The 20044-nt window shown below is 36.9% G+C and overlaps 1 long non-coding RNA gene across 3 annotated transcripts in view; it reads left to right on the top strand.

Annotated features, from left to right (window-relative positions):
- Positions 1-11427: 11427 nt before the first annotated feature.
- LOC117660877 (uncharacterized) overlaps positions 11428-20044 on the top strand; it is a 31542-nt gene continuing 22925 nt past the window's right edge. For all 3 annotated transcript variants that reach the window (XR_009621827.2, XR_009621826.2, XR_009621823.2), the window contains exon 1: positions 11428-11544. This is a non-coding gene — a long non-coding RNA (uncharacterized LOC117660877). The remainder of the gene's footprint in view (positions 11545-20044) is intronic.

Raw genomic sequence — 20044 nt, 5'->3', positions numbered from 1 at the left:
AGCTTTATTGTAAGAAACTTAGGCCATAAGGGGAAGAAAAACAATTTTACATCAACATTGAAGGACATCTTGAGAATTACCTATTTGATGACTACAATGGCAAACCCTTTCTGTCAGGAGATTTTGCTTGTTAACTATATCTGATAAAGTATTGGAAAGCTTTTTATTACTCCTGTGGCTGTAGAAAGCTGCTAGATTCTCTTAAGCAAAGCTAGAGTTTCTAAAAGAATGAGGTTTAATGAATATTACTGTGCACACTTATCTGCTAATTGCAGATTGTATTAAGAGAAAAGAATAATTATCAGTATGATCCTGGTATGTTTACTGAGTAGCAAGTAAAATTATCCTATAATATTGTAGTCTAAAATTAATTGGAAGATGTATTTAGGTTTACACAAAACCAGAACATATTTTTATCTTTCACCTTTAAAATAAGTTGCTTTTTCTTTGAAAGCAAAAAGCCAAAATACATTTAAACTTTTTTTAAAAAAACAATGCAGTTGCCTGCCACTATACTCTGCTTTTATTATACATAATTTATATTAAACTAAAGAAACAACAACACCAAAACTGTTTTTGGGGAAATTAAGGCACTTCTTAATTGTGTTTTCTTATTAATATGCTTTAAGCAGTTTATTTAGCTGTTAAATTATAAGTATTTTATTTCACAGGAGTGCTAGTATTCTTATAATAAACAGTAATAGAAAGAGCTGCAAGAAAAAGCAAAAATCAAATTACTACTTTCTAATTAGCTGAAAAATCTCTGTCATGAATATTGTTGTTAGAAAAATAAATGCTAATCCTCTGAAGACGAACAGGCTCCAGACTCAAAGTAATGGGATGTTATTAGATTATAACTATATAGACTAAATTTAAATATGAACAAAAATCTTTGTTGCAGCCTAGAGCTTAGTTTTTACATTAAAACTGTACCGGATCTTACTTGGTGACACTAATTCTGTTACTATCCTTTCAGCAGATATGGATGTGCCTTTTTAGAGGAGCTTATATAAATCTTCCTATTTATTAAAAAAAACATATGAGAAGGGACACTGGGTTGGCTGAACATTTGGGGTGTGTGTGTAAGAAAGAAAGAAGGAAGGAAGGGAGGAAAGAAGGAAAGAGGGAGGGAGGAAAGAAGGAAGGAAGGAAGGAGAACATATGCACATCTATAAAGTATTCTGTTCTATACTTCCAGTGAGCCTTTTATTATTTTGACAGTTGCCTTCCCCTCACCCAAAAGTGACCAAGGTTGCAGGCAATAATTTCACTTGTAAGGAAAAAAATTGGGCTTATTTTTTTTGTTTTTTTTTTAAATTTGATTTATATGCCGCCCTTCTCCGGAGACTCAGGGCGGCTTACAATGCATTAAGCAATAGCCTTCATACTTTTGTATATTTATACAAAGTCAGCTTATTGCCCCAACAAACTGGGTCCTCATTTTTCCTACCTTAGAAAGGATGGAAGGCTGAGTCAACCTTGAGCCTGGTGAGATCTGAACTTGCAGTAATTGCAGGCAGCTGATGTTAATAACAGTGCTTTAGTCTGCTGCGCCACCAGGGCTCTTACGTTGAATAAAAAAAGAAAGAATAAGAGAAGGAGGTTGTCTTCCTAATTTTAAATGACTCAGAATTCATTCAGATTTATAGAACTCTGGATATGCATGCAATAATTGGCATGCTTACCAAATATTGTAGACAGTGGAATATGTAGATATTGTAGGAAATATAATGACTTTTTCCTCCCTCCATGTAGATGGCATGCATTCTAGAGTCCTAGACATTCTTTCTAATAATCAGTATATATGCTTCAAGGCTAAACAATTTTAGTGGTCTATGATGATACCAATAAAGGAGAATATTTGTAGCTCAGGGTTGAAATGAAAGGTCCTCAGTGATCTCTAAGCTTGGTGATATTATCTAGTTTGGATAATGAAACATCTGAAAGAAAACAACTAAACTGAGAGGTCTATGATGAGGTTATTGGGTATAAAAGAAATTAAAGCGGCAAAAAATAATCAAAATATTTTTTTAAAAAAAATAATAAATGGTGAATATACTTACTGGCTGCTTAGGTGAATATACTTACTGGCTGCTTAGATTTGGATTTATGGATAAACATTGTGCTAATCACATGGCTTGTTTGGTTTTTATTTAAAATGTTGCATGAATCCACCTGCTACAATTATGGTTAAAGATACAGTGTTTTGTGCAAACCCAATTGTTTAATAAATCTTGGTTAAGCAATTCATAGCTTATCAGGATGTGATAAACTGGGCCAATGTTATAGATGCTAGAGCCATGATGGCGAACCTATGGCAAGGGTGCCACAGGTGGCACGCGGAGCCATATCTTTGGGCATGCGAGCATTGCCCTAGCTCAACTCCAGCACATTTTCGGGCCTTCCGGGCCCACCGGAAGTCGGGAAACGGGCTGTTTCCAGCCTCTGGGGGGTGGGGAAGGCTGTTTTCACCCTCCCCAGGCTCCTAGAAAGCCTGGAGAGGACGAAAAACAGGCATACTGGGCCCACCGTGCCATCACATGCCAAAAGCGGGGGGAATGCGGAGGGGTCACGTGTGCATGTGCAGGGGGCGGGGTGCATTAAATTATGGGTGTGGGCACACACGCGCACACCCCCCACTCTCCCCCCGCTTTTGGCACGCGATGGCAAAAAGGTTAGCCATTACTGTGCTAGAGTATTGTTATATCTCGTAGATGTTAAAAGCCTCAAAGTCTTTCATTGCTCAAAATTTGGCCCTGTAACTGGCAAAGCTGCTTATTTTTTAATGCCACTGAATAGTTCAAAGTTTCCTGTCCTGCTGCTAGATCTCCTTTTTCAACAAACATAAATGGTTATAATCAAATCTCTTCACCAATTGTGCTGGGGCTGTTTAATAATGTATTATATATATGGAGACTGTATGCCATGATGACATTTTGCATAAAACCCCATAACTTGGTGTCAAAATAAAAGAATTATAATGGAAATGATTAGATCAGCTATAATAGCTAATTTAATTATGCCCCGGGAAATGTCAATATTGACACTTGCAATGATCTTGCATGTAGCTCAAAGGTATGCTTAGTTATTTCTATAAATCTCTCTCCCCCCCTCTCTTTCTTTTTCTCTCACACATACCTATTCTATTCTATTTTCAAACGAATCTTGAAAGGATAAAGAAAATAATACTTCAATTCTATAACAATCTGCAGTACATAGAGTAACAGTTCTTGTTTTCATTTTATTGTTTAATCAAAGCCTAAATCTAAAATAGAACAAGATTTAAGTTTCAATGAAACAATATAAAGAAAACAAAATCAACTACCACATATGTATAATTAATATATCATTATAAGAAGGGGCTTTTTCTGAAATAGAATTATTACACTATTATATTGGTAAGAAGAATTTTAAGTTCTTCAGTCTCGTAAATGCACTGGACTACCATCTAAATTTTTAGACTAGAGTGGCAGTCAGAATAGAATAGAATAGAATAGAATAGAATAGAATAGAATAGAATAGAATAGAATAGAATAGAATAGAATAGAATAGAATAGAATTCTTTATTGGCCAAGTGTGATTGGACACACAAGGAATTTGTCTTTGGTGCATATGCTTTCAGTGTATATAAAAGGACAAGATACATTTGTCAAGAATCACAAGGCACAACACCCAGTGACAGTCATACTGTACAATAAGCAATCAAATCATACTAGGAAACAATCAATATCAATATCAATCGTAAGGATACAAGTAACAAAGTTACAGCCATGCAGTCACAAGTGGGAGGAGATGGGTGACAGGAACAATGAGATGACCAATATCAATAGTAATAGTAATGCAGCCTAATGTGAATAGTTTGACAGTGTTGAGGGAATTATTTGTTTAGCAGAGTGATGGTGTTTGGGAAAAAAACTATTCTTGTATCTAGCTGCCTTGGTGTACAGTGCTCTATAGCATTGTTTTGAGGGTAGGAGTTGAAACAATTTATGCCCAGGATGCGAGATTCATATTCACCAAGAAGCATTTTTATTCACTAATCACAAATTAAAATGCAAACTAGCTGGAAGGCAACAGAATATTCCCTAGGTATTTAAAGTGTACATGTGTCAAAACACTTGCTATTGCAAGGGATATCTTAGGCTATATTATTTTCTATAGGCTAACTTTCTCAATTTGTACATTAGCCCAGATTTTAGGAAACTTAAAAAAAAAACCAAGACATGGCTACCATCGCTTCTACTGCAACTCTGTCCAGTGACTTTCACATTGAATACCTTCTTTGGAAGTGGGGTGTGAGGTGGGGAATAAACAATTTATTTAAATGCCACAGAATTATCTAACTAAAAGGAAAAACCAAAATGTTTTGGTTTGTCTCTCAACAGAATTGATACCGAGCTTCCTTTCTTCCTTAACTACAGTCAGGTGAAAATACAGTTACCATAATGGCAACTATGGCTGAAGGCCTTCAGTTATTTGTTGTTTGTTGTTTGCCTGTCCCCATTCCTCGTGCAAACCACATTTTAGCTCTGGAAATAGTGGCACCACATGATACGTACATGGTAAAGGTGGAATAGAATAGAATAGAATAGAATAGAATAGAATAGAATAGAATAGAATAGAATAGAATAGAATAGAATAGAATAGAATAGAATAGAATAGAATAATGGCACCACATGATGCGTACATGGTCAAAGTGGAACAGAACAGAACAGAACAGAACAGAACAGAACAGAACAGAACAGAACAGAACAGAACAGAATAGAATAGAATAGAATAGAATAGAATAGAATAGAATAGAATCCCTCTAAACCTGAGTTGGACTTGACTGGAAAAGGGCTAACTTTAGGTCTGACTTCATCAGAATCTGTTCAATCTTCAATCTAGCAGGAGTTTGCAATCTAACATTTCTCCCAGCCCTTCTGACGCATAGAGCAATTCTTTATCCCCAGGTGCCAAGCAGAACTCTGCAGCATTCTCAGATTGTGATTGCTGAAAATTGACAGTGTAGTTTCCTGCCATTTTGTGGAAGGAAATAGACAACAAACACTGTAAGATAAACCCTAAAGAATGCTGAATATATATATATTTATATATTAAAAAAAGAAATAGGATGCCAAACAAGGAAGAAAAACCAAGCCTCTGTTCTTATCCATGATGTTGGCACACAAATCTTGCATATATTTCTACCCACTGTGGATCTTAACATCCATAGAAAAGGGCAAATGCATCCCCCAGCCTCAAAAGTTGGCCATCCCTACCTTTTTGGAAGAGAAGAACAGCTATTTTGGAACAATTAGTGCTAGGTTAGTAGCTGTTAGTAACTGCTTGTTGTCCCTGAATGACATATAGTCCTTTAATGAAAATGACACTTTCATTCTTTAAAGCCTAATTACCCTTCTGTCTAATAACAAGGGGGTCACCTTGCCCAGTCTCCGCGGTTATACAGGTGCAATGGAATTGACTTGTGCACTAGCTGTGAGTGTGTGGTTTTCTTCCAGATGCCATTCCAAGTTTTTATGCTCCTACAGCATGGGTAGGTTCTACTTACCTTTACTACCGGTTCACCGCAGGGCCGTGTGCATGCTCTTCTGCGGATGCACGGAAGTGTTTTGATGACGTCAGGGTCAATGGGCGGAGCCTCCTGCTGGTTTTACTACCAGTTCTATAGAACCGGTACGAACCGAGGGCAACCCACCACTGTCCTACAGGGCACCGAAAACCTAGAAATAGAATGCGGACTTGCCCCCAAAGAAAAGAAAAGAAAAGAAAAGAAAAGAAAAGAAAAGAAAAGAACAAAGCAAACAACAACAAAACTCTAAACTGGTGATAACCATAAATCTAAAGGTCTCTAAAGCACTACAACCTGCTATCTCAGACTGGGCAAGGAACTCAGTCAAACACAAACAATTATTTGTGTCAGTACTTATTTGCTGCCCAGAAGCAAATGGATAGTCCCATAATTTCCAACATCTATGAAGTTTGGGTTGTTCTCTAAATCCCAGTGTTTGATGTTTCTAGCGTCAAGGTGTGCTGTCCTTGGAGAAAATATACTAGTTTAAATTACAGAGGTCCTGTTCTTCCAGACTTATAAAAGATCACCCAGAAGGGGAGCAGTTGCATTTCACCTCTCAAAAAGGCTCCTTTTCCACCCATTTCCTCTTGTACTTGTCATGAGTGATGGCCTTTTCTTACTGCTGTGAGCAAAATTCAGGTCACTGGCTCCTTTTATGAGGGATGAAAAAGAGATATCAACAGAGGCCTGTTTGGCACAAATGACTCCCCCCCCTCGATGTGTGCTAATGTAGAATTCAGGGGAACCATGGGATGGGTGAGAGGAAGGAACCGAAAGGAAATCAATGTTCCCACCCATTGAAATTCTGGCAAGATTTCTAGGAGAAATATGACCGTGGCTAAAATGCAATAATAGAGGAATTGATTTGCTGTGACTAACTCGTTCTATGTAGACCAATATGCCGGAAATGTCATGAGAATTGCTTTAAAGGATCAGAGTTCCCATAAAACAGGCAGTTACTCTTGACAAAACACAGTTTGTTCCTTTTCAAGTCATGCATCTTCTTTGTCTCCAGGATTTGTGCCTTCTGGCCCTAGAGAATTCCTTCAACAGTTTATTGTTTGATAGCCATACTGCATCTAGAATGCAAACCCACAGATTCTTTGCTGCCATCTAGTGGTTGTGGGGAATCTTTCAGCTCAGGTAGATTATATCAAATGTTGACACTTTATGGATCCCCAAAAAACTCCTGCGAATTTTAGGTAACATCATGCATTTAAAAATTAAGTTCAGCTTATATAAAAGTGGTTCAAGTGCAGTATTACAGGCTAATTCTGTCCACAGCCAGGAGTTCAATCCTGACCGGCTCAAGATTGACTCAGCCTGGATGGACCTTTTGGGGATCCAGATTGTTGGAGGCAATATGCTGACTCTGTAAACTGCTTAGAGAATGCTGTAAAGCAAGGGTGTCAAGCTGGTGGTCCACAGGGCGGATGCATCCTGCACAGGCCACGCCCACCCCAGCTCCGCAAAGGGAAAAAAATGGCAATACGTCATGTGACGGCAACATGACACCGTGAGCTTGACACCCATGCTGTAAAGCATTACAGAGTGTCTAAGTGTTATTGCCATTACTATAATCCATTAATTAACCACAGATAAACCAATTGCAAAAATTAAATTAATATATTATTTATTTATTTATTTATTTGTTTGTTTCAATTCTATACCGCCCTTCTCCAAAAGGATTCAGGGCGGTGAACAGCCAAAGTAAAAAACAGGACATACAAAATTTAAAAACAGTTTAAAATAATTAAATATTTTGGCCGAAAATTAAAACAATCCAATTTAAAATCAGTTTAAAAATTTAACTCAAGCCAGCCCAGCTAGTTGAAATAAATAGGTCTTCAGGGCCCGACGAAAAATACCTGAAAATCTATATCAATAATGATAGTACTGCTAATAATTTTAAGAAGAACTACATCTTGTGTATATATGTTTAGTGAACAAATGATGCATTGAATATAATGTAATTTAAGCTGCAATCTATGTATATTTATCTGACATTAAGTTCCAGTGGGCTTAGTTTTGAGTAAATATGCATAGGATTACACACTTAAATTATTTAAGTATAGGTGAGCTAAGAGGCAAGTCAGTCTAAATATAATTCTGATGTTTTCAAATGTCTTTACAAAATATATTACTAATGGGCTTATTCCCTAAATTTGCCATGTTGTGGCCACACTTGGACTTGTTCCAAGCTCCATTCCCCATCTGATTTTATTGTCAGAGATACTTTTAATTTTTAAAAATGGGAAAGCTACCATGTCACAAAGCAAAGCATCAGTCTCAAGCATCATCTAGTATGTTGTATTATTTTCCAAAGATGTTTCTGGACTTGGCATATAGTTAGAATTTTTAGAAAATAAATAGTAGAAATCAGTTCTATGTTTTATTTGGAAATGTATTTACCTACAGGATGTGGGAGGTGAGACACTAGAAGTAGTAAATATCATCTGTTTTGCTGGAGTGATTCAAACCTGCTCTCAAAATGCCCCCCACCCCAAGGCTAACTCGTTTAATTGCTAAACAGTGTTATTAGAGTCCAATTTATCATTTTATAATAACACCAATTGATCCCCTCCCCCCATGCAAATATTCAAGGAAGATAAAACTGCAGTCCAAAACTTCTCAAAAGCTGGATTTTGGGAAAGGCCGATGTGATACATAAGTAGGAATTATTGCTTCTCTTGACTTTACCAGAGGTTTCTCAGTTTAATCACTTATACCCATAAATGAAAAAAACCTAGATTCAGCAATGCAATCTTTCTGTCACATAAAAAGCACTAAAATGCTGGCATCAAAGGAGGTTTGATAGTCTTCCTCTGACATTAAAGCAATACTGAAAAAGTTAGAGAGGAAGATCTACACACTGGATGTCTCAGCCTTGAAATAGATTTACATCTCTATGTGTTATAATACCCAGTATCTTTCAACATGCATCTGAAGAGGCTTATCAGCAGTTACTACTAATATAAGGAGCCAAGCTATTTCTTTTAGTGCAGCGAGATCCGTGCAGAATAATAAGCAGGGTGGCATAATACAGGCAACAATCAAAGAAGGTTACCTTTCAAGAAATTATATTCTGGTTTCTGGTGGTTCCTTCGTTCTCATTTGAGTATGCTCACATGCACACTGTACATAAGCTGTGGTATGAAAAGGAAGACAAGAGGAGGAAAAGTGGGTGGGATGCAAAACCCCTGAACATTTTATTAAAGTGTTATATCATGTGACAGAGCACACTGACAACTGGAGAAGACAAGGATCAGCAAAGTGACATTGAGAGCTTTCAAAAATGCCTGCTGTGTTCACGGTACAGAAGAGCCATTGATGTCTGCAACAATTGGGAGCCGAAGCTCTGAAACGCCTTTTTCTTTTCTCACAGCTCCCTGTATATCAGGGCAAGCTTAGAAAGGAGCAAGCAAAACCTCCCTTAAAAAAATAATAATAATCTGAGCCGTGGGATTGGGGAAAAAAATTCGTATTATGATGAGCTGCTGCCTTCCCACACTTTTTTTTCCCTTTTCAAAGGAAATGAAGCATGTGTGTGTGTGTGTGTGTGTGTGTGTGTGTGTGTGTGTGAGCTATTCAGTGCTTGTTTGGATCTGCCTCCATCAGCAATGGGCCAGCCCTCATGCATAATTCATGCAATCAAAAGTTTGCAACTGTGCAAAACTGTGGACCCCACATCTTTTGCCTCCAGATCAACTTCCCAGAACCTTAAGAACTTCAGCCCAGCTCACTCAGCAACCCTAAACTGGCGTACTAATGAAGCTGCCTGAACTGTACCACGGAGAGCTGTTTAATCAGGCTTTGTTTTTAATTTTGGTTGTCCGACAGGTGGCCAGAAGTGTTGTGACAAGGGGGAAAAAAAGAAGAAGAAAGAAATAGTCACATCCATTACTGAGCTTTAGTAAGAAGAGCAGACAAAGGAATTTTAGTCAGGCCCTTTATGAGGGGGGAAATGGAAAATATGTTTTTTTTTTTTTTAAAAAGAACAATCTATATGCGGTAACAAAAAAAAAGGGAAAAAATTCTCATCAGTTGAAAGGATTGCCTCAGATGGCAGATAATAGAATAGAATAGGATAGAATAGAATAGAATAGAATAGAATAGAATAGAATAGAATAGAATAGAATAGAATAGAATAGAATTCTTTATTGGCCAAGAGTGATTTGACACACAAGGAATTTGTCTTGGTGTATACACTCTCAGTGCACTTAAAAGAAAAGATACATTCATCAAGAATCATAAGGTACAACACTTAATGATAGTCATAGGGAACAGATAAGCAATCAAATCATATTAGGAAACAGTTAATATAAATCGTAAGGATACAAGCAACAAGGTTACAGTCATACAGTCTTAAGTGGAAGGAGATGGGTGATGGGAATGATGAGAAGATTAATAGTAATGCAGACTTAGTAACTAGTTTGACAGTGTTGAGGGAATTATTTGTTTAGCAGAGTGATGGCGTTCGGGAAAAAACTGTTCTTGTAAGTAGTTGTTCTGGTGTGCAGTGCTCTATAGTGTCGTTTTGAGGGTAGGAATTGAAACATGTCCAGGATGCGAGGGGTCTGTAAATATTTTCACAGCCCTCTTTTTGACTCGTGCAGTATACAGGTCCTCAATCGAAGGCACATTGGTAGTAATTGTTTTTTCTGAAGTTCTAATTATCCTCTGAAGTCTGTGTCTGTCTTGTTGGGTTGCAGAACCACTAATATATGTGCAATTGTGCACATATACTAATATATGTGCAATTGCTAATGCCTTAACAATGTCATATTTTTCTTTTTGTAATATTGTTCTTATGTATAATTTTCTACAGCTTTCTGTCAAGTAGTCCTGATTTTAGCCTTCTAAGAACACAGCACTCGAGTCTAAATGAACGGAGAACAAATCCTTCCATCTTTACCAAAGATGGAATTTTAGTCCACGAGGATCATACTAGTAGGTTCTGTGTAGAGATGCACTCCTGGGACCCACTCATCAGCAGGAGGTGAAAAATAGCACCATTCTCTCTATCTGATAGGAATTTGTCCTGAAAGTCTATGGAAATCTCTGGACTAAAATCAAGGAAGGGCATCCTTCAAGGTTGCATCTCTCAGGTGGTGGAAATGAGGAGAAAATTACACCTTTCCTTCCGTCTCAGCTTTTGATGAATGCAAGTAGTCCTTAATTTATGACTACTCACTTAGCAACCCTTCAAAGTTATGACACCTTCCCGAGGGCTTCTTATGCTCCAAATGTGAAGTTCTGATGATCACCCCCTCCTGCAGTCATGTGACCAAATTTTAGATGCTTGGCAACATGACTGCATTTACGTCCATTTGCAACATCCCCCCATCACATTTTCTGATGGTTTGGTGAAATTCGGCATGAAAGCATATCCATAGCAAACGGTATTTACCAAGATTTGTTTAATGACCACCACAAAAAAGGGTTGTAAACATGGATCAATCATTTTATGACCATCATGACTTACAACTGTGATGGGCAGGCTGCATTAAGATCATAAGTTGAGGACTACCTGTAGACAGAATCATATCAGTTCTATAGGATCTTTATAGGATACTTGGCACTAAAATAGAATAAAAATGTATTCTAAGGGTACATTGACCCACCACCTTATTTCCAGTTTTATTTTAAAGCTTTCCATTCCAGATAAACTCTGCTTGATGTAGACTTCCTTTCATCCACCACTCAGGGCTGAAGAAACCTGCTTCTTTTTTTCCCCAAATCAAAGTAAATATTTTCTCTTTTCTCCCAAGAGGGATTGTGATTTGCATGACATTGTGCTTTGGCAACAATTCAGCTGATGAAATGACAGGAGGTGGGCTCTGTCCAGTTGCTATTGGCCAAGGGAGCAGGTATGGGCATATTCCATCTGCTCCACTGCCATGTTTTTGATGATTAGACAAAACGCATTGAAGAAAGAAGAGAGTCACAGTGTAACTTTAGAGAAAGAGGTATGTCTAGAATTTTATTTAAAGAAAATTGGAGGCTACTTCTTTATATTCTTTTTCTTTTCGTTTCTTTTCACACCTTAAATTTCTCATCTATTTTTTCATTTTCTTTCTTTTTTTCCTTCTTATTTTGTTTGTGTTTGCTTCAATTTTTACTTTTGCTTTTAAAACTAAAAAAAAAACCAACCCAAAATACACAAGTCTTGCCCTGATACAGAAATGAAAGAAGAAACCTGAGTGGTGACATCTTTGCAGGGTGGGGCTTGTCATAACTTGCCTCATTATGCTGTAAATATCCTTGTATGACAAAGTTCAAACTAACAGATATACGCTTGCATACTTTTAATTGCCTCATGGACTGGAGACTTACTTTAAACTGGCTGTCTAGATGGACCATAAACCCAGTTGGTGTTGTGTATGCTATTTGACTCCACAATCCTCTGAGCCGATTTCATCTTAATAGGACGTTATCAATAATTAACTGCAGTGTCTCAATTATTTTTCCCATCCTATTATTCACTCATGTTCATTCACCAGAAGTTACTTTCTACGATTCAGCTTATCTTTAAAAAATAAAGTATGCTTTAAATCTTTTCTGTCATTCTGTGGAGGTATTTGGAATCTTGAGCAATCAGATCTTTCACATAAATCTACAGTCCAGAAATAGATGGCCATTTTACTATTTTTTTCATCAAGAATTTTTAGAGATGTGGCATAACTCTTTAGTATCTTCTGGCCTCATGTTCTAATTTTTGTTGTTTATTTATTTATTATTCAAATTTCTATACCGCCCTTCTCCTTTCGGACTCAGGGCAGTGAACAGCCAAAATAAAACATTTATACATAAAGTACGATTAAAAATAGATTTAAAAAGAAACCTTTTCTTCATTAGTTATAACAGAAATAATATGAAACTTCTGAAAGTTTCAAAAGTAGAGGGATCTCCACAAGATATGATCAAAAACGTCAATATAGTAGTTATGACAGAGTTTTAATCATGCCATAATCACTACCATCTTGACTTTTTTTTGACTACCCTGTAATGATTATGACTTGGGAAATCTGGGTGTAAGTCCATTTTCTACCAAAGAACATCCCTGGGCAACTTTGGGTTTATCATCTTCTCTCAGTCCAATCTACTTCCCAAGATTGTTGCTCTGGGGAAAATTGGTATTTGCTGAGGATTTGAGAGAAAAGTTGAGATGGAATCCACTATTCTAACACTTGAGAAGATTGCCACCTCCTTGTGAGATTTTGGTGACTGTGTAAGCAGTGAAGCATGAGAACATGGAAATCTCAGGAGGGGACTCATGAGAAGTTGAGAAAGGTAACTGAAATCTTATGATTTATGATCTTTTAAGTGTTAGGGGGTTTCTTCGTGTGGGTATGGGGATATGGGCTGGTAATCTAGCTGTAGTGCAAGATTGCAAGATAAACCCAGGTAGAGAAAAGTTAAGTGCAATGATCAACAGCTGAATTACAACTACATTTGCCAACAAATCCCACTAGAAAATGTTTAAATTTTATGCAGACTTAGTAAGTCTTTACAATTAGTGGAGTTTCTAGAAAATATGCTTTTCTGTTTTATCAACACAGTCTTTATGGGTTTATATGTTTTCTTTTCTTTTTCATGTTAAGTCCTGCTTTGAGTTTTTAAAAATTTTTGTTTTGTTTTCATATATTTTTTGATTTTTTTTGTTTTGCTTTGATGTATTTGAGTTTAAGAATGGAATCATCAAACAAGTAAAGTATAAAAATAAATAATTCTATCAAAATATTGAGGTAGAAACTCATAAAAACATTTTGAAATAAGTTTTAATTAAAGAAGTTTTTGCAAAGTAAAAACAATACAAATTCAAAGAAAAAAGAAAACAAAGGTGAAAGAGAAATGATAAGCAAATAGAAAAGAAATTAAAGAAACAAGACAAAAAAGAAGAGGAAAAAAATACAAAAAAGTGGCTTATATCTTGAAAATTATATCTTGAAGGCCTTTAAACCCATCTTGAATTTCCATAATATTTAGTATCAAATACATGCCTGCTGACTCCTTTTTTTCCTCAATTAATCCTTTATAGTTTCATTCCTTAATTATTTGGTTTGTGTTTCAAATTAATATAGTATAATCCCTCTCCAAAATGCAACAGAGATACTTAGGCTTTTCATGTTGTAATATATACATAGTTTAAAGGAAGAGGCACCATAGAGTTTACTCTACAATGTGCAATTTTATAGAGTCTGATTTGCTCAGAGAAACTTTAAAATCTCTGGATTAATCTGTCCTATTTCATTTATGATGGGCAAGCAATACTACATGTCCCCCTAATGTTTACTTGGGGATGACTGGTAAAAGTTCTTCAGGGACACACATCCACATGACACAATCTTCCTTTCATTTACAGCCACCTGAGGTGTTTTCCATCTTCTCCTGATGCAAGACTTTCTATTTACATGATGGCTGTTGTTTTAGAGGCAACCTGGCTAATAATTCAACAGCAGGCTGGACCTGATATTTCATATTGGCTGCTTTCAGTTGCAATCAGCAGAGCGTCTGCTCTCTAGTCATTTGCAGGGGAAGTGAAAATATGACTCTGAAGTTCTATTAACTCTCCCTTCCAAATTCTCTGTATAGCATCTTGGCAATCCAGGAGGAATTTCCTACTGTAAATCATCTACCATAAACTGCCAGTATTCCCTGTGGGAGGTCTTCCAAAAAAGCAATATTAGCTTCCCACCCATGTGGAGTTAACAGCCCCTCCCACTTTACCAGAATAGCGTTTATCACTTCTGACACTCCATTCTCTAATTTCAAGTGATGCAGGTGACCAACAGGCTGGGGTAGGGGCTTCCTGGTAAAGCAGGAACAGAAAGACCCCACTCTGTAAATCCTGACAGATGACTAAAACTACTGCTCTTCTTTTGGTCATCTGTCAAAACTCACTTCCTTCCAACCCCCACTTTACATTGTCAAGAGTAGAGTAGAAACCAGCTATGTAGACAGACCAGGTTATGCTGTTGTCTCATGGTTTGGAGGACAGTAAATTGCACTGACTGTCTGGACATGCCTTTTGTATGCAATGGGTGTCTGCAAATGACAATCTGTGCCTGATGGCAATATGTGCTGTGGTGGGGAAGACTTATTATTTGCGATGTTCCTGTGCACTTTGTTTCAGCACAGCTTGCTGAGGAGCACATATTTCTAGGGTAGTTAATAAAAATTTTATGTCTTCAAAGTTCTCTATCTGAACTGGGTACTGCTAGAGGACTTCAGATGAAGGATCATTTTATTGAATTCAGGACAATTTTGTCTGATCGGGGTTGCATCAAGCAGACCAAAGTCTGTGTTTTTATTATTTGTATAGTGAAATTAATGTTTTGGACTCAACTAGAATATTTTTTTTGTGTCTGTATCCTCTCCCTAAGCCCGGGATCATTCAGAGGTGTCTAATTGAGCCATTTCATGTGTTTGAATGAGAGATACTAGAATCGAATCGAACCGAACCGAACCGAACCGAACCGAACCGAACAGAACCGAACAGAACCGAACAGAACAGAACAGAACAGAACAGAACAGAACAGAACAGAATAGAATTCTTTATTGGCCAAGTGTGATTGGACATACAAGGAATTTGTCTTTGGTGCATATGCTCTCAGTGTACATAAAAAGACAAGATACATTCATCAAGAATCATAAGGTACAACACTTAATGATAGTCATAGGTATAAATAAGTAATCAAATCATATTAGGAAACAGTCAATATAAATCATAAGGATACCAGCAAAAAGGTTACAGTCATACAGTCATAAATGGGAGGAGATGGGTGATAGGAACGATGAGAAGATTAATACTAATGCAGACTTAGTAATTAGTTTGACAGTGTTGAGTGTTATTTGTTTAGCAGAGTGATGGCGTTGGGGAAAAAACTGTTCTTGTGTCTAGTTGTTCTGGTGTGCAGTGCTCTGTAGTGTTGTTTTGAGGGTAGGAGGTGAAACAGTTTATGTCCAGGATGCGAGGGGTCTGTAAATATTTTCACAGCCCTATACAGGGCTTTTACAACTGGAAATCCCAATTATTAACTGTGCAAATAATAAATCATATGAACAGCATCTCAGAGAAAGAGGAATTCAGAAAAGAGGCCCCCATGCCTAAGAAAGAGAGACATAAAAATTCAGAATTGTAGAGGAAGGGAAGCATCACTTTCTGTTTCATTTCTTTCGTCAGTCCCAGAGAATAGTTAGTTGATTTGGATGTTAGGCTGCCAGTAATGCATGTCACAGGTCCTTTGTGTGCTGGGATAGAAGAATGATTACTGGTTGCCACCCCTTCCCAGGGATATCTCTTCTGTGTGGGGAAGGCGTGAATGGATGTGATTGCACCCTCTGGAAATTATACCTGTTCTTGTAGTTTGGAATTAGACAAGAAAAGCAAAAAAGGTGAGTGAGACAGGGGCAGGCAAGAGTTTGCACTAGAAGCACAAGATGCTGCCATTAGTGTCTGACAAATAGCACATTTTTCATTTTGTAGGCTGTCTAGTGAGAAGGGAGTCAAAGACACCAGTTTACTTTCTTTTTTGTTCAGTCATGACCCCAGTGACTTTCTGCTATTTGAGCAACGGTGAATGGCCACCAGAAGTTCTACTCTGGATTTTTTTTTTAACTCTCCTGTTTTTTTTTTCTTCAAATGACCTGGTTGTGTGACTGCAATTTAGAGGTAATTTTCTCTGCTGCTTGAAATCTTACGCATGAATCCCCTATTTGTGTTCATTCTCCCAGCCACCAGCCTGTCCTTACAATTGGTCTTGCTCTTTCCCCCCCCTGTACATTTCAGGGAAGTTTCATATTGTTAGTCCACTGCCGGGGGCTGTGAATTTGAACAAATCAAATCCCAAATATCAAGAAAATAACCCACGAGAAAGGTCCTTATTTTATGCTATTACCTATGACTTGTGCCCTCTCAGCAATATCAACTGAAAGGATATGAAATTAGGGTGATTACTTCAGCTGCTGGTTCAGGAGTAGGAAGTTAACACTTGGTTATGATGTTTGCAATGTACTCACAGTCACAGGGATGATAACATGTGGGTCAGTTGGGCTTTTGTTCATCAGAATGGTCTGGTGAAAGCTCAAACTTTGATACTGAAGAGCAATAATTAATGACACAATATGCTACAAATCTGGCACTCAAGGGTTGTTTTTTTGTTTTTTGTTTGGTGCAAATATTTCCAGCATATCTAAGGCTGTGCTGGAAATATTGGCTGCAATATTGGCTGCAATAATATTGGCTGCAATATTGAAATATTTCTTTAGGAATATGAAGATAAGAGGATAGATAAATGATTTAGATAATAGAAAGTTAAACGAGGGAGAGGATAAAATGAAATAGAAACCCAGATTACACCAGAGTAAATGAAAAAGTGGGATGGGAGGGGGAAAAAGAAAGAAGATAATAAGAATAAGTGTACAATTATGATGATAATACTGATAGAATAAATCTGAAAAGAAATTGAAAGAAAGTATTAGAATACAGAAGTTGTTACCAAACAAGGAGAATATTCCACAGCAAAGAAGATAGAAAGGAAAGAGGAGGAGAGGGTAGGAAGAGGAGAGGGAGGGAGAGGAATGGAAGAAAGGGAAAAGGAGAGGAAGGAAGGGTAGGGAATAGGAATAGGAGAGAAGGTGAGTAGGGGGAAAAGAAGAGAGGAGTGGGGGAAAGGAAGGGGAAGTAGGATGAGGTAGGAGAGGAGGGAAGAGAAAGTAGGAGAGGAGGGAGGGAAGGGAAAGAGGAGAAGAAGAAGGGTTGTGTGAAATGAGGAAAGAAAGGGTAGAAGAGGAACTCCAAATGTAATTAAAATGCCTTATTTTAATGCTTTCTTTAAGGAAAACATGTATATGTAGGATTAATTATGTATAAGAAAATGTACATTTTATATTATGTATATAAGAAATAAAACTGAAAAACTTTTCCAAAAAAAAAAAAAAGAAAGAAAGATTTCTTTAGGCATTGAAAGAATTTAATAAACTAATTTCTTTGTGTCTTGAAATAATAGTTTAGGTATTGAAACATAATTTAAAATATCTCTTTTTTACAAGTGAAAGTATTTTTCTGCTCCATACGGACATAAAATATAAACAGAAATATAATTTTCAATGAGGAACTTTCACAATCACTTGTTCCTTTTCAAAAAGGAAAAAAAAATGGTCTTCTACCTGGAAGTTTGAGGGTTCTCTACTGATCTGAAGAAGCTTCTTGGATGAGAAGCAAAACGTCTTCAAAGAAAAACCAGCCTCTTGAAAAAACATCTTTGGGACACTAATGCCACATTTCTAAAAATATATGTAGAAAACCACTGCTGTTTGAAATTTAGTAGACCTGAAAAGATTCTATTCCAACAGTTCTTGGCTGCTACAATGCCGTACAGGCAAAGATCTGATGGTGATTAAAATAAAATATTTTCTGCTTGGAAAAAAAAACCTCCAATTCTTACCTTGCACACATTTTCCTATATAATACTGAAGTGGCAGAGCGTTTATTGCTAATTCAGTGGCATCAGCCAACTCTCAGTACTGCAATGTGAGAAGGTTCTTGCTCCCTCTATTGTATAAGATCAGACACTGCCTGATTTCTACCAGGAATCTTGAGATTCTAATATACAGCATTCACTTTATTCAGAACCATGTTAGAATTTTTTTTTTTACATGCTACTATATGCTGGGGAATGCTAAAAGCAGAGCTCTTTTCGTGTTTTTCCTGCAACTAATGACTATATTTTAAAAAATGACAGGTTTCTAATGAATAGCAGGGTAAAGAGAATACTAAAATGAAGAAGTTCAGCGGAAAGGTTAGCAATTAAAAGCTTATCTGTGCTCCTGGCTTATGATTTAATGCTACTCTGCTAGTAACACAGTACAATTCGAGGCATTTGAATTATTTTGGAAATTTGTAATAACAAGGCAGATTTAATTAGCAATCATTAGTAGAATGCATGACAATGTCTTGTTTACACACAGATTATTGTTTAAGTCAATGTCAGAAAAACAATTACACGCTTTAACACTTCAGAGGGAAAAAAAATGCATTATTTATGGAAATGATGGATTCTTTTGAGTAAAGCCCTCATTCAGCAAACAATCAGCCACTTGAATCCAACAGTCCATAATGTAATAATAATTGTAAGCCTAAATGGGTATATTATATGGCAAGTCAGCTCCATGGTTAATAGAATTCAGACATTGTTTCGGCTGTTGTTGCTGTTGCAAGATCCCCAAGAGGGAATTCACTTGATGTTAACTTGAAGTCCTACCAGTAACAACCCCATGCTGGGAGAACATGCTAATTCTTCAATTAAAAGTGATTCTACTAGGATTTAACGGGAACAACTGAGCGGCTGGGAAATCCATATTACAAATGGGTGTATCCAAATATTGTTCCTATTGATAAAGAAAACATAGCACAATTTTACATAATTCTTCCAAGCACACAATGAGAAAAGGCCTTTATAACGTGGAATGCCTCATTGCAGTGAAAACCTACTGCAGCCTCCACAGACTACCAGAGAGATGTTTTCAAGAAGACAGAAGGCAAATGTAGATTTCATTTTTTTACTCTAGCACAAAGGATGAGAAATGTTCCTGGACAAAAACATTCTATATTTTTAGCATGTGAAAACTTGCTTAAAATGTATGTTTTGCCCTCCCCACTGACCAAACTGAAATTACTTGTGATATTGTCATCTTCATCTATCTAATCACTTTTATAACAGTTGTTCATCTTTATTGGGATTTCTGGTTTTTTTCATGTTCATTTTCACATGTAATAGATATTCCTCTTATACTTTATCCAGTTATAATTCCACTTGAACTCTCTGTTTTCATGCACGTATTGTTGTATTTTGTATTAGAGATGTATGAAGTCATTTGCAAAAATGATTATCACTTTCACTTTGGTTATCTGGATTTTTACAATGCAGATCTGATAGCCATTTTCTATTTCACTTACCTCTAGGACAGGAGTGTCAAACTCACATTGTCACAGGGTCATTATGTGATGTATCGTGACTTTTTCCCCCCTTCACTATACCGGGCATGGGCATGGCCAGTGCGTGATGCATCCAGCCTGTGGGGCCGCGAGTTTGACACCCCTGCTCTAGGAAATCAAGGAATTTCTTCATTTTAACACTATAGCAACCCTGTTAGTTAGATAAGGATGAGACATGAGAATTGGCTCAAAGTCAATCAAGGACTATTTTCCCTCAAAACAAAATCAATTACATAATGTGCAATGCTTAGTAACTTCTTGATTTTTCTTTCTTTCTCTGTGCACGTGAGCCCAGATACCTTGCAATGCCAACAGGCTCCACTTAATCAGTGTTATCTTAGCATATTGTGTGGACAAGTTCCATTTGCTTCTGAAAAATAGGCCCTCTGATTAATTAAGTATCATGGTTTTTATCAATAAAGAAATAAACTCTACTAAATAAGAATAGAGGGGAATTAACTGAAAATTTC

Source organism: Pantherophis guttatus, chromosome 1 (assembly GCF_059756535.1).
Source record: "Pantherophis guttatus breed Tessera chromosome 1, ASM5975653v1, whole genome shotgun sequence".
In the NCBI taxonomy this organism is placed as follows: domain Eukaryota; kingdom Metazoa; phylum Chordata; class Lepidosauria; order Squamata; family Colubridae; genus Pantherophis; species Pantherophis guttatus.
This window is presented reverse-complemented; position numbering and strand designations above follow the sequence as displayed.